A 7,638-nucleotide genomic window follows, 5' to 3' on the forward strand; every position below is an offset into this window, starting at 1 on the left:
ACAATTCCTGGCTACCTATTATGCATGCTGATGGCCCTGAGTTTGGTCCTGGGACCAAACTCAGGGCCATCAGCATGCATAATATCCATGCTCCTTGTCCCCCCACAGAACTTACAGGCACTGGTCTAGTGGCCCAAGCACAGACATGGCCACAAGGCACAGAATAGCAGTGCTGGGAAAGTCCTATATGGAAAAGAAATTGTGTGTGTGTCTGTATGTGTGTGTGTATGTTTTTTTAACATTCTGTTACTTTGGTGTCTGCTGATTATGTGTCTAGTCTTGCTTTAGACTTTAATCTTCACACATATAGTTTATGGAAAGTGCTCTGATTTAAAATATTCAAACATTTACATTCTCCTCTGAAAAATTATTAGTTAAAAAAATTAAGTAGAATTTCACCTGCAAAGATTCATGTTGTCTGAATTGAGGACATATCCCTCTTGATCAAAGTTGTATTTACTTCTGCCAGAAATCCCAGGGATTTAACCACTTGCGGTCATTTTAATGAACATGTGGCTGCTGCTTTGACCATATGACTAATATGAATTTAAATTGCAAATTTATGTGCAGGCTTAGAAACTCTTGGAAGAAACAATTTTTGTTTTCCTATCTGGTTTCCACCAAGAAGCAACCAACTTCCTTGTTGTCATCCTGTTGTCATTTGGCAGATGTTCTGTTATTTTTGTTGTTGTTGTTGTTTTGTGGTTTTTTAGTCTACCCTTCCACTTAGGATCAGCCTTCAAAAATCCTAAATTAATTAAGAACCTGATTGTAACAAACTTTCTCTATCAATTTCTGTACTTCATCAAACCCATTGTTTATATCTTGTCACTTTATAAGTATTAAAGTACAGTCCTTAGATTACTTACATTGGCAACTCTCCATAACCCCATTAAAAGTCAATTGTAGCATCAGCCCTTTTGCCTACTCTCATTTGTCGATCCCTAACCTTCCTAGTATTGAAGGTTTTCCTGGCCTTGGTGAGATTATTCTATATTTAGAGAAAACTTAATTTAGCCTTGATTGATTTTTATGGCAAAATTATTGCAGCTTAGTTGTTTCTTCACATTGACAGCATTGGAAGTAACCTTGGATTCTTTAGATAAAATTAGACCATTGGATATCTAATCTCCATGATCGCTTTTACATCCCATCTTCTGCGAATTTTTCATATGCATGAAGTTGACACTTCGGTTTCTCAATGCCTAATCATTCCGGCCTTTAATGTAGCTCCTCACTCTAGGCAGTGACTGCTGAATACCACATAGTTTTCTCAAACAAAAATTGTGAAAAAGAATTCAGGCTGGTGCTGGAGTGATAACACAGTGGGTAGGGCATCTGCCTTGCATGCGGCCGACCAAGGTTTGATTCCCAACATGCCATATGGTCAACCAAGCACCACCAGGAGCAATTCCTGAATGCATGAGCCAGGAGTAACCATTGTGCATCGCCGGGTGTTATCCAAAAAATAAAGTATGCAGGCCACTCCATGATTAAGAGGGACATTTGAAGCACATAAGCCAAGAAGTGATGGCTCCTAATTAGCTGGTATTCCTATGCCCTCTTATAGCTACCTCTTAGTTTGTGTTACTAATGGTCCTTCCTATGTGCTTAGTATCATTATTTAATATGAAAAGAGGAAGAAATAGTAATGAGTGGTAGTTATCTAAACCTTAGATATGAGGATAGGGTTACATGGACATCATTTGCTTCTTTCTCAAAACATGATAGGAAAACAGATACCCATCACATGTCACAGAGCAAAAGATTTGGGCTAATGTTTGGCAGGAATATACATAGCTGAGGTTTTATTTCTTTGCTCTCTAGTACATATTGTGGCCATGTTAAAGTTCAGGCTTCACATTCCTTTCTGGTGAAGAAAGGGATTTAATGAATATGCTGTGAGTTCTAGATGCTAAATGACATGCATCTTCCTCTCATTTGGCCACCCTTTTAAAAAATACCTTGGATATGTTGCGCATGGCAATCTTTCCAACTTAAAAGTACTTATTGAGAAGGAAGAAGAATCATTGCTGTGGGACCAAAACATTTTCCCTCAAAAAAGAATGTACAAGCACACAAAAAAGATGTGGGATTTTTATGAATCATATCCTGTAATTTTTCACTTTTTTTCCAGCTACCTCCTTCTTAGAACAGTATCCAAGAAAACCAAGGAAAACTATTTGTGCTGTGAGCAAAAATTTTGCCAAATTGAATTACATAATTCATCTAGCAGATTTGATGAGTTCCTGGATGCAATTTGCAAATTTGCATTTTGGGCACAAGGAAATAATGCATTTGTTATATATGAAAAAACACAGTTCTTGTTACAAAACCATATTTTGTAACTGCTCAGGAATGTCTCTGTATGTATAAAGAGTACATAAACTTAGTCATGAAAATTAACTATTTATCATTTATACTACAGGATATTTGAGTCACCAGAGTAAACTATGGAATCAAATTCATGAGTTATTAGAAACTAGGCATTTTAATAAAATAATCATATTAAAATGCTGGTCAAATATTTTAACTAAATATGATTGATATCATGAAATGTAATATGCTAGACTATGAAAGCACAATATAAGAGTACAAATATGTTTTATCATAGTCTAAATGACAATAAACTTGATTATCAAGATATCCACTTCAAAAGACATCTATCCTGAATAACTAAAAACAGAGAAAGGAGATAAGGAGAGGCCGAACCCACTCCTAAAGTTGCTCTATTTTAAAAACCCTGGATAGCCTCAATAAATGATTCCCACATCTTCCTTTCATTGCCTTAATTCCTGACCTTACTTAAGCTTTACATTATCCAACAAAAAATAAACAGTCAAAACTCTAGACTCTCCAACCTTGAATTTTCATAGCAGTAGTACCCACACAACAGATCAATAATCTGAGACTTTATGACTTATAGAGTTCTTTGTTATATCTGTTAAGGACTACAATTTGTTGTTCTCTATTTTAAAATATATTCCCACATTTTAAATTATTTTAATTTCCCTTAATATTTCTGACCCATATTTGCTATTCCAACCCCATCAAAAACTGGGGTGATGAAATGAACAGAAAGTTCCTCAAAAAAGAAATCCGAATGGCTAAAAGGCACATGAGAAAATGCTCTACATCACTAATCATCAGGGAGATGCAGATCAAAACAACAATGAGATATCATCTCACACCAAAGAGACTGGCCCACATCCAAAAGAACAAAGGCAACCAGTGTTGGCTCGGATGTGGTGAGAAAGGGACTCTCTTTCACTGCTGGTGGGAATGCTGACTGGTTCAGCCCTTTTGGAAAACAGTTTAGACTATTCTCAAAAACTAAGAAATTGAGCTTCCATTTGACCCAACAATACCACTCCTGGGAATATATCCTGTAGAGGCAAAAAAGTATACCTGAACTGACATCTGCACTTCTATATTCATTGCTGCACTATTCACAATAGCCAAAATCTGAAAAAAAAAACCAAGTACCCAAGAACAGATGACTGGTTAAAGAAACTTTGGTACATCTACACAATGGAGTACTATGCAGCTGTTAGAAAAGATGAATTCATGAAATTTACATACAAGTGGTACTACATGGAAAGTATCATGCTAAGTGAAATGAATCAGAAAGAGAGGGACAGACAAAGAAAGACTGCATTCATCTGGGGAATATAAAGTAACAAAATAGGAGACTAACATCCAAGAATAGTCCAGACAAGTACCAGGAGGTTCACTCCATGGCCTGAAGGCCAGCCGCACATGCGAGGGGAAAGATCAGCTCAGATAGAGAAGGGAACACCAAGTTAAGGGTGTTGTGAGGATCTTCCCAGGATGGGAGATGCATGCTGAAAGTAGACTATAGAACAAACATGATTGGCACTCAATGCCTCTTTTGCAAATCTCAGAAACCAAAAGAAGAGAGAGAACAAAAGGAAATGCCTTGCCACAGAGCAGGATGGGATGGGGGGGGAGGGCTAGGGGGTGGGAGGGATACTAGAATCATCGGAGGTGGAGAATGGGCAGTGGTGGAAAGATGGGTACTGGATTATTGTTAATAACTGAAAACCAAGCACAAAAACTTGTAATGTCCACAACTGTACCTCATGGTGTTTCACTAAAAAAAGTTTTTAAATAAATAAATAAATAGAAATTTATTGTGATAATATATTGGGCAAGTCCAATAAATTCACAGAACTCTGCCAAGGTAATTCCTAAATTCAATCATTAAGGTTCTTCAGTACTCTGCCCCAAATTGTCATGGTCCCAATGATATAGCAGTCATGTATTTTATCTGGACAGGCATTAACTTCATAGAGAATAATACAAATTGACTTAGGGAAAGCTGTGCATTTGATTGAAACTCATCGATGAATATGAAGGGAAAGCAACAGAAGAAGAAAATGCTTTATAAATGAAAGGTAAAAGAAATCTAAGAACAAGTTTCTGCTTTACACCAACACTGAAGAAAAATCTTCAAAAGGAGTTACATATTATAACTATTATGACTAATAATATGTGTTCTGATAAAAATGGAATTTTTTTCGCCCCTCTTCATCTGCAGTGAATCAAAATTGAAAAGAAAATGTTTTGTTCTCTCAGGTTCTAAAACATAGTGAAGTCTATGCAGATCTACAAACTGAGATCATAATTGATTTTTAGAGATTCTCCAAATAGAGGGTAGGCCTTTGACAGTTCCCACAGTAAAGTCTCCCTGCCATTATCAGGAATCACAGTCCAGAATGTTAACTTAATAACTAAGAAATGGTTTGAGCGAATTATATTAAGCACAGAGGGTAGGGTGTTTGCCTTGCACACGGCCGACCTGGGTTTGATTCCTTCATCCCTCTTAGAAAGCACTGCAAGCTGTTGAGAGTATCCCACCTGTATGGCAGAGCCTGGCAAGTTCTCCATGGCCTATTTGAAATACCAAAAAACAGTAACAACAAGTCTCATAATGGAGCCGTTACTGGTGCCTGCTTGAGCAAATCGATGGACAACAGGCAGGACAGTGCTACAGTGCTATATTAAGGGATAGTCTAATTGGGCAGCTGCCTTATAGGTCAACTAAAAAAGGTACTAAAATATCACTAGGGGGAAAAATAGTGATTTGATTCCAGTTAACACAAATATGCATACGGCACTCATTACATAATAGGCAAAAACTCAGTTGCCCCCAAATTCCTCGAAACAAATAGCACCCTAAGTAGAAATACATACTTGTCATCCAAATGAGCAGGACTGTCACTGTCACTGTCCTCCTGTTCATCAATTTGTTCAAGTGGGCACTAGTAACGTCTCACAACACATTGTGAGACTTGTTGCTGTGTTTGGCATATCGAATACGTCAGGGGTAGCTTGCCAGGCTTTGCTGTGCGGGTGAGATACTCTCGGTAGCTTGCTGGGTTTCCGAGAGGGGTGGAGGAATCAAACCCGGCTCAGCTGGGCCAGCTCGAGTGCAAGGCAAAGGCCTTACCCACTGTGCTATCACTCCAGCCCATGAGCAGGATTACAATGAGAAATTTTCCCTCAGATAACGCAGCCACTAGGTCTTCCTTCTGAGGACCAACAAGTCATTTTTCCTGAAATCAACAGGTTCAGGGGAGGTTAGCAAGAAAAGGTGAATTTTTAAAAAATTAATAATGAAAACTTGGTTCTGGAAAGATAGTACAGTGGATAGGGTGCCTGCCTTGCACTTGGTTTACCCTAGTTCAATTCCCGCCATTTCGTATGGTCTCCTGAGCACTGCCAGGAAAGAGCCAAGAGCAACAACACCTGAGCAACACCAGCTGTAGCAAAAAAAGAATGAAAGAAAACTCATTTTGATACATCAAGAGTGGAAGTGTGGAGCTCCAGGTGAATTTAGTTCACGAATCACGAATCACGACCATCCTGTTATTCGTCGATTGCCTTGAGCAGGCCCCAGTAACGTCTCCTTCATCCTAGCCCTGAGATTTTTAAGAAAGTGCTATATTCAAGGCTCTTTAGGAGAATGAGACCCATCATTAATTACTGGTATTTGGCATATTGGGTAGCCACATGGAGTTTGCCAGACTCTGCCGTGTGGGCAGGTTACATTCGGTAGCCTGCCAGTTTGTCCGGTTCCGGGAACTGGTTTTTATAGTCTCTGAGTCTTGGCCGTTGATGGGATTACACGGTGCCAGGGGACCAGTTGGTGGGTGTGACCCCAACCTACTGGAATTCGGAGGATCTGGGTGGAGAATGCTCAGCCCAGATCCGAGTAGGCTTGGAGATCTCAGCCCTGGGACCCGCTTGTCTTTGTTCCTCTGCCGGTACCTTCAGGTGCGCGGAGAGTGGTCTCAACATGGTGGTGGCTGGTCCTGGAGGTCTTCGGCTGCCAGAGATCTGGTCAGGGCGGGGAGGAACCACGGGGTCCCGGCGCCAGGCGCAGGGGCAGGAGACTGCACTGTTCTCTTCCGGGAGCTGTTTTTTTTTCTATGGCCATACCACCCTGAACGGGCCTGAATTTAGTTGGTCACTTTAAATCACATCCCTGGAACACATAGCCAATCAGAATACAGAATGGGATGGCCCGGGGTGGGATAGGGCATCAAATTAAAGCCCCAGCCCCACCTCTCTCTCTCTCTCTCTCCTACAAGACCTGCATCTCCCTCTCTTTGCAGATTGCAGAATCAAGTAGGTCTACCTGGCCCCCAACGATGGCAGAGCACAGTCAGAGTACGGCCAGGCTTCAGCGGTCCAGACTGGGAGTGGAATAAAGGAGAACTTGGATGCAGACAAGGTGCTGAGCACAGGAGTCTCACCCAACACGCAAAGTCGGAAAGCGGGATCAGGATGACAGGAGCTTCTGGGGATAGTTAGGAGGCCCAGTGACAGATAGACAGGGTAGGAATCTTGCCCACACACATGTGGCCCTGGCCGGAGACTGAGGAAAGTGTATAAGGGGTAGAGAATGGCACAAGAACAGGACTTGCCTTGTTCCTGGGAGGCAAGTAGACAGCATGTGACAAGACAAGGAGGTGTTTCATGCGATGGCACAACATCAGGGACAGGATCCATGATTCATTCATGGGTAAAAGAGAGGCCTCACCCATCTACTTAAATTGTACAATAAACTATAATTTTTACTCTTCCAAGTTTTGTATGCAAATCTTTCATACAGTTCTCAAGAACGCACCAGCACAAGAAAATTGACTTTTGCACTAAAGCTTATCTCCAAAAAAGATATTTAGTTCAGGAAATCATAAAAAGAAAACCAAAGACAAAAAATCGGAAATATCCTACTTTATGGAAACTTGGAAAGGGGCCAGTGATAAGAAAATGAAAATAGGGCCAATTATCTTTAGTGAGAGTAATTAATGATATAGGACAATGAATAATGGAAAATTTGTGAAACAAAAATCTCAAATAATTTGACAAGTGCCACCCTCGAGAACATCATGCGACGACTGGAATGGGAAGGAATGGGAGTGAAGATAGATGGTCGGCAACTACACCACCTCCGCTTTGCTGATGACATTGTTTTAATAACACCAAACATCAGCCAAGCGGCACAAATGCTGGCCAACTTTGACCGTGAGTGTGGAAAGGTAGGACTACAGCTGAATCTTACGAAGACAATGTTTATGAGAAACAGCCTTGTTCCTGACGCCCCATTCG

The sequence above is a fragment of the Sorex fumeus genome, unplaced genomic scaffold (assembly GCF_029834395.1).
Source record: "Sorex fumeus unplaced genomic scaffold, SorFum_2.1 ptg000037l, whole genome shotgun sequence".
Classification (NCBI taxonomy): domain Eukaryota; kingdom Metazoa; phylum Chordata; class Mammalia; order Eulipotyphla; family Soricidae; genus Sorex; species Sorex fumeus.